Below are 8,478 nucleotides of genomic sequence, written 5' to 3' on the forward strand. Positions count from 1 at the left end.
CCCGCAGACCGCCCAAGGGATCATATAGAAAGCCCTATAGTATAAACATGAAAAACAATCAACAGGGGGTCTTATAGAACGCCATTTAGTACATATATAATGTAAAGACAACAGGGTATCCTTTAGACCGCCCAAGGGATCCTTTAGAACGCCCTTTAGTATATACATGACTAAAAAAACAATAGGAGATCCTATAGAACGTCTTATAGTAGATATATTATGTTGAGAAAACAGGGGATCCTGTAGACCGCCCAGGGGATCGTGTAGAACGCCCTATAATATATTATGAAAAACAAACAACGGGGGTTACTTTAGAACGTCTTATAGTAGATATATATTTTTAAACAAATGGAGATCCTGTAGACCGCCCAGTGGATCCTGTAGAAAGCCCTATAATATAAAAAAATAAAAAAAACCAATCAACAGAGCATCCTGTATACCGCCCAGGGGATCCAGCAGAACGCCCTTTAGTATTTAAATAATAAACAAAAAATATAGGGATCCTATAGAACGTCCTATAGTAGATATATAATGTAAAGACAACAGGGGATCCTGTAGACCGCCCATGGTATCCTATAGAACGCCTTTTAGTATAAACATGAAAAACAATCAATAGAACGTCCTATAGTACATATATTATGTTAAAAAACAAAGATTCCTGCAGACCGCCCAAAGTTTCCTGAGGCCGCCCAAGGGATCATATAGAAAGCCCTATAGTATAAATATGAAAAACAATCAACAGAGGGTCTTATATATAGAACGCCATTTAGTACATATATAATGTAAAGACAACAGGGGATCCTGAAGACGCCCAGGGGATAATGTAGAACGCCCTTTAGTATATACTTGATTAACAAACAATAGGGGATCCTATAGAACGTTTTATAGTAGATATATTATGTTGAGAAAACAGGGGATCCCGTAGACCGACCAGGGGATCCTGTAGAACGCCCTATAGTATATACTTGAAAAACAGGGGATCCTGTAGAACGTCTTATAGTAGATACATAATGTTGAGAAAACAGGTTATCCTTTAGAACGCACTTTAGTATAAACATGAAAAACAATCAACAGGGGGTCTTATAGAACGTCCTATAGTACATATATTATGTTGAAAAATAGGGATTCCTGCAGACCACCCAAAGTTTCCCGCAGACCGCCCAAAGGATCATATAGAAAGCCCTATAGTATAAACATGAAAAACAATCAACAGGGGGTCTTACAGGATCCCCTGTGCGGTCTACGGGATCCCTTGTTGTCTGAACATTATATATCTACTAAAGGTCGTTCTATAAGACCCCCTGTTAATTGTTTTTCATGTTTATACTATAGGCCCGGCTTTCTATATGATCCCTTGGGCGGTCTGCAGGAAACTATGGGTGGTCTGCAGGAATGCCTGCTTTTCAACATAATATAGGTATTATAGGACGTTCTGTAGAACGCCCTTTAGTATATACTTGATTAACAAACAATAGGGGATCCTATAGAACGTCTTATAGTAGATATATTATGTTGAGAAAACAGGGGATCCCGTAGACCGACCAGGGGATCGTGTAGAACGCCCTATAATATATACTTGAAAAACAAACAACGGGGGATACTTTAGAACGTCTTGTAGTAGATACATAATGTTGAGAAAGCAGGGGATCACACAGACCGACCAAGGGATCCCGTAAAAAGTCCTCTATTAGATACTTCAAAAACAAACAATAGAGTATCCTATAGAACGTTCTATAGTTTATATATAATGTTCAGACAACAGGGGATCATGTCGACCGCCCAGAAGATCCCGTAGAACGCCCTAATAGAACATGTAGCTTCATTATAAACAAATAACAGGGGAACCAGCACCCCCACCCTCACCCCCACTACCACCACCCCTCACACCCCGTAAAGGTAATGTCTTGTGTCTAAGAACTTGTTAGCTACATATTTTTTTTCCATTTGCCTACATCAAAGTACTGTATTAAGCAGATAATAAAAATATTTTTAACTCCATAGTATATTCAAAGCCATGGGATCACGTGCATGGGACATTTGCAAGTCTTTACAACATAATCTGATAATTAAGGCATCACTACTGTGTGTCATATATATGTGAAATATCATATATATCTTAAAAAGGAATATGTATTTGCTTAATGAGGGTACAATGATATATGCTACTGTAATGCGGAACATTTTCCTATTTAAGACACCATTTCACGTTGAAGGTGAAATAATTTCTGTCATGAACGTTGCACGAAAAATAAAGACTTTTTAAGGTGAACCTTTTGTGACTGAGTCACTGTCCTCTTGTATATATGAACTCTCGGTTTTACTTAATATTCCCTATTTAGTGTGTACACATTTATGATATAAATAATTTACAGCTTTTAAAAAAGTATATAAAGATATTCTGAACTTTTAAAATGCAAATAAAGGAACAACATCATTGGTCTTACCGCCTTATCATTTCTTATCACGGAAACAAAATAAAATCAATTTCGTTCTTGTCCATGATGACGATCCCTGTCCAGTGTTTTTTTGTTTTTTTTTGAAAAATACTGAGCACGCAAAATAAGCATTTGAATCACGAAGCACGTCATGCACGTATAAAAATTACATAATCAGAAAATGTTGAACACCTCGCTGTTTTGCACGACTGAACGTAAAATAAAAAAGTAAAAACACGTTGAACGTGAAATAAAAAAACCCAATCACGTACCACTCTCCGTGAAAGTTAATGATTTTGCATCGTTTTTTTAAGATAGTTTTACATGTTAAGAAAATTCTATTTTTAGCATTAGTATTTTCCGAATCGTTTAAAAAGAGCCTATAAATAGAATATGCATAATTCATGATTCGTGACGTAGGGCGGTCTACGGGATCCCTTCTTCCGCTTACCTCACCTGTCTATTGCAAATGGATGCCACGACAAATCTGTTCCTGTGGATATTGTGACAAATCACCGTCAAGTACGTTTCAAATCGATTATAAACTGTTAAATATATATACCGTTAATTCCGTTAACTTGAATTCCACGTTTATTCAACAAATACGAACTGTAATTGTTTATTTCTATGAATTGACCTGAGAATTCTACTTTCGTTTTTGACTTGATATTATTATTGCATTGAACATTCATATATTTCTTTCGTGCATATTGTTAAATATTGTATTTTTATTTCTTTCAGTTTACCAAACAATACACACTCTGTAAAACTCCTGTACCATTTCTGGTGGAATTATAATCTACAATCTTCACACACAAGTTGTTATTCTTTATAATTTGCCGAGATTGCGATACAGTCCCATGGTTATACTAGCTGAGTCAGGCTCAGCATAGTAAATTGACGACAACCTGTCTTTACATATCCAGACAAGGAACGACAACGTAGCAACGTACATACGTACATACCTTTACACTGACAGTGGACTACATATCTTGTGTGAACTCGACAGCAACCCAACAACGTTGAGTCAACATGGATCCCAGTCATGTGGAACAACAAGAAGAGATTCAGCCCCAAGAAGGAGATGTCCCGGAACTATTAGAAAATCCGTCTAGTACATCACAGTCAGATGAAACTCCCGAGGCTAGGCGAGTACGTGACCTCACGGAAAAAGGACAAGGAGCTTTCACTGAAAAACGTGACAAGTTTGTCAGGAACTAGAGGCTCTCTGGGCAGACATTGAATCCCAGTTATTGGAAGTAACAACGCCTCCTAACGATCTCCAGCAACTCCTAACAGTCCAGGACAAACTTGTTAAAGCCTGTAATAATTATCGTAGGCTTACAGATGAATACCTAGACTTTCTGAAAAGGACCCGAACATTGGAGAGTCAAAAGGAAATTGATGCATGTAAACTCTCTTTGGATTTACGTCTGTCCAAAGTGGAGCTAGTTATGGAAAAACTACACGAGCATCGCCTCGCTCTAACAAAGGCCAAATCCACTAAAACAAAGACCTCAAGGGGTAAGAAAACCTCGCACAGCGGTAGCTCTAACGTGTCAGACATGTCAAGCCTGGCACGGAGAAAGCGAGCCAAGGCAGAGGCTGCAAAGTCTAAGATAGCATTTGTCGAAAAACATGCCCTTATCCTACAACAGGAAGCAATGTTAGAAGAACAAGCCCTGTTCAGACAAAATGAAATGGAACAGGAAGCAGCACGCAAAAAGGCTGAAATGGAACAGGAAGCAGCACACAAAAAGGCTGAAATGGAACAGGAAGCCAGTCGTAAACAGGCAGAAATGGAGCAAGAAGTCGCTCAACGTAAACATGAGGCCGCACAGAGAACAGTTCAGCTAGAACAGGAGGCTGCTCACAGAAAAGTGCAATTAGAACAAGAGGCCGCTTACAGAAAAACGCAATTAGAACAACAATTAGAACAAGAGGCTATGCGCAGGAAGGCTCAAATGCAACAAGAAGCCGCACGAGTAAGCCGGGAAAAGGCCGAGCTTAAAGCCAAATTTAACCTTCTTGAAGCACAGAGAGAAGCTGCAGCCGCAGAGGCAGAGGCTCGTATCCTGGAATACGATGATAGCCAAGCGTATAGCGATCTCCCTGACGAAAAGGAAGACCCGCTCCAGCGTGTGCAAGATTTCGTCAATAAACTTCCTGTATCAACTGTTGTTAAGGAAGTAACAGGACCTCAAAAGAAAAAACAAATTCCTGTTAAGATCGAGCTGAGTCACGAAGCACCAGCGTTCGTGCCATCCGTGGCATCGAACTTGCTGTCACAGACATCTGCCGTCTTGCCTTCCGATAATAAGTCACCGGAAGTTACCTTTATCCCAGATCTGGGATTAGTAACTGGCATACAAAGACTATGCCTTTCAGATGAGAGCCCTACTGAACACCAAAAACAGGGTGTTAAAGAAGCGATCCCTGTCTTACGCACAAAACAAGACTTTATAGAAGAGATCCCTGTTTCACACCAAAAACAAGGCGTACTAGAAGAGATCCCTGTTTCACACCAAAAACAAGGCGTACTAGAAGAGATCCCTGTTGCACACCAGCAACAAATCAACCTCACATCGGAGATAACTAGATTCCTCTTACGTAAGGACCTGCTTTTCTCCCGGTTAACAAGCTTTAACGATCGGGCAGAATCCTTCCATACTTGGAAAGCAAGCTTCAAGAATGTGACTGATGAGTTACAAGTCTCTGACTCAGAACAATTCGATTTACTGATCAAGTGGCTCGGTCCAGAGTCTGCTAAACACGCCATTAGTATAAGAGCGTCGAACGCCAATAATCCTACCATAGGTATACAGAGATTATGGAAGAGGCTTGACGAGCGGTATGGTGCTCCAGAAATGTTGGAAGCCTCTCTCATGAGTAAACTTGCAAAATTCCCAACCTTAACGAATAAGGACAACGCACGTCTCTACGAACTATCTGACATTCTATCTGAAATAGAATATCACAAGGAAAATCCCAAGCTGGGATGTTTGCTAGCATATTTTGACTCCTCGTCCGGGATAAATCCTATTGTTGAAAAATTACCGTACGGACTCCAAGAAAAGTGGACAACGAGGGCTACAAGATACAAGTCTAAATATGAAGTTGCTTTTCCACCTTTCACAGAATTCTCTGCCTTCATCAGGGAAATAAGCAAAACAAAGAACGATCCTGGGTTCATCTTTGGGTCAAAAGTCACACCAAATACAAAAGGTGCTGCGCCAAGGTCTACGTCTTACCCTAAGACTAAAGTTGGTGCTCATAAAACAGCAGTTGAGCAGCAATCTGGAGATGCCAGCAAACAAGGTCTTTGTATTCTGCACAATACAAAGCATTCCTTAAAAGAATGTCGAGCGTTCCGAGCCAAGTCAATAGAGGAGCGCAAAGGTCTTTTAAAAGAAAACAATGTATGTTACAAGTGTTGTGATTCTACCACACACAGGAGCCGGGAATGCAATGCACGCATAAGTTGTAAAGAATGTGGAAGTAAACAACACACTACCGCACTTCACATCACTAGACCACAGCAACCTGCAAGTTCTCAATCTAGCCCGCCTAAGCAAGCCTACGGCGGGGAGCCTTTAGAATCGGCTGAAACTAAGGCAACCTCAGTTAACTCTACCTGTACTGAGATCTGCAAAGATACATATAGCGGGAAATCTTGTGCTAAAATACTGCCTGTGAATGTTTATCACAAAGATAACCAGGACAAAGTTATTGGCATGTACGCCATCATTGATGACCAAAGCAACCGGTCACTAGCATCGCCCGAATTCTTTAATCTTTTCGACGTCAAAGATAAACCGGAGAACTATACTTTATCAACATGCTCCGGCAAAGTAGTCACCTCCGGGAAAAGAGGAAGAGGTTTCATCATGGAATCAATCAATGGTAATGGCAAGTTTGACCTTCCTGTACTGATTGAATGTGATCATATTCCAAATAATAGGGACGAAATACCTACTCCTGAAGTAACAATGTATCACCCTCATTTAAAAGAACTTAGGGAAAGCATTCCACCTATAGAGGAAAATTGCCAAATTCTTCTCTTAATTGGCAGAGACCTTATAGAGGCACACCATGTCCTCGACCAGCGCATAGGACCACCCAGAACTCCATATGCACAACAACTGAAACTGGGTTGGGTAGTGATAGGAGAAACCTGCATTAACAAGCAGCATGTGCCTCTTGAGTTAAATGTCAAAATAACCAACATTTTACCTACAGGACAACCTTCAACCTTTCAACCATGCACAAGCAAGTTTGACATCCGGGAAAACTACACAGACCCTGTAACGAAAGATTTACAATCGCCACTCTTTGAAAAAACAAGGGACGATGATAAGCCTGGACAGTCATATGAGGACAAAATGTTCATGAAGCAGATGAACAACGAATTTGTGAGAGACTCGGAAGGAAGTTGGGTAGCACCTTTGCCGTTCCGAGTGCCAAGACAGCCATTGCCAAGCAACAGACAACAAGCTCTTCATCGTGCTAATATGTTGGACACCAGTCTGAATAGAAACCCAGTTAAGCGGGAACACTTTCTTACATTTATGAGTAAGATCCTAGACAATAATCATGCAGAGCTCGCTCCACCATTGCATGAACATGAGGAGTGCTGGTATTTGCCATTGTTTGGTGTTTATCATCCGAAGAAACCCGATCAGATAAGAGGTGTGTTTGATTCTTCCGCCAAATGTAACGGAGTTTCACTTAACAGCGTCCTGCTTACAGGTCCAGACTTGACCAATGATCTCTTGGGAGTACTGCTGCGTTTCAGGAAAGAAATGGTCGCAGTAACTGCAGACGTTCAACATATGTTTCACTGCTTTGTTGTCAGAAAAGACCACCGAAATTACCTGAGATTTTTATGGCATAAAGACAATGACCTTCAGGAGAACCTTGTCGAATACCGCATGAGAGTTCATGTTTTCGGAAATAGTCCGTCACCTGCCGTTGCTACGCTTGGACTCCGAAAAGCAGCTCAAGCATCAGAACTAGAGTTTGGCAGTCACGTGACTAGCTTTGTTACAAGAGACTTCTATGTCGACGACGGTCTAACATCATGTCCTACTAAAGAGGAAGCTGTTAAGCTCATGAAGGACACACAGCAAGCATTAGCAAAATATGGAAACTTACGACTTCACAAGTTTGCCTCTAATTGTGCGGAAGTTATGTCTGCATTTCATGCCAGTGATTTGGCTTCAAATCTTAAAGATCTAGACTTAGAATGCGACAGTAAACCCCTACAACGTAGTCTTGGTCTCAGCTGGGACGTAAACACTGATAACTTCTTATTTCAATTATCATCAGAAAACAAACCGATCACTCGGAGAGGAATTTTATCTACGATCCTCTGGGATTTTTGGCTCCGGTGATTATACAAGGGAAACTCCTATTAAGGAAAATAGTATCAGAAACCGTCGATTGGGACCAACCTCTCACTGATGAGACAGCAGATGAGTGGAAATCTTGGAGAGATACTCTAATTGCTATCGAAACATTGCGCATTCCACGTACCTACGTGCCGTATCTCAGCAAAACCACCACAAAGGAGTTACATGTCTTCTCTGATGCATCAGAAAAAGCCATAGCAGCTGTTGCATACCTACGCACGACCGACAGTAGTGGTGAACCAAACATAGGTTTCATTCTTGGGAAAGCTAAAGTTGCACCAACAAGTGGTCATACTATTCCACGCCTTGAACTATCTGCTGCAGTATTAGCAGTCGAGATAACACAGACCATCATGGACAATTTAGATTTACATATAGACACCGTAAAATTCTACACAGACAGTAAAGTAGTCCTAGGCTACTGTGAATTCATTATTATTCGTTGGATATCAATTTTCGTGGATTTCGTGGGAGCAGGTAAACCACGAAATTAAATGTTCAACGAATAGAAAATTTTCTATAGGCTGGTATGCAGATTTCAGCAAAACCACGAAATTAAATATCCACGAAAATGTAAGATTTCCTTAATCCACGAAAATTGGTACCCACGAAAATAAATGAATCCACAGTAC

The 8,478-nt window shown here is 40.6% G+C and overlaps 1 long non-coding RNA gene across 1 annotated transcript; it reads left to right on the plus strand.

The window, feature by feature from the left end:
- Positions 1–2,893: 2,893 nt before the first annotated feature.
- Positions 2,894–3,246, plus strand: LOC143062784 (uncharacterized). The gene is made up of 2 exons (XR_012974842.1): positions 2,894–2,957; positions 3,177–3,246. It is a non-coding gene; the product is annotated as an uncharacterized LOC143062784 (long non-coding RNA).
- Positions 3,247–8,478: the final 5,232 nt, after the last annotated feature.

Source organism: Mytilus galloprovincialis, chromosome 2 (genome assembly GCF_965363235.1).
Source record: "Mytilus galloprovincialis chromosome 2, xbMytGall1.hap1.1, whole genome shotgun sequence".
Taxonomy (NCBI): domain Eukaryota; kingdom Metazoa; phylum Mollusca; class Bivalvia; order Mytilida; family Mytilidae; genus Mytilus; species Mytilus galloprovincialis.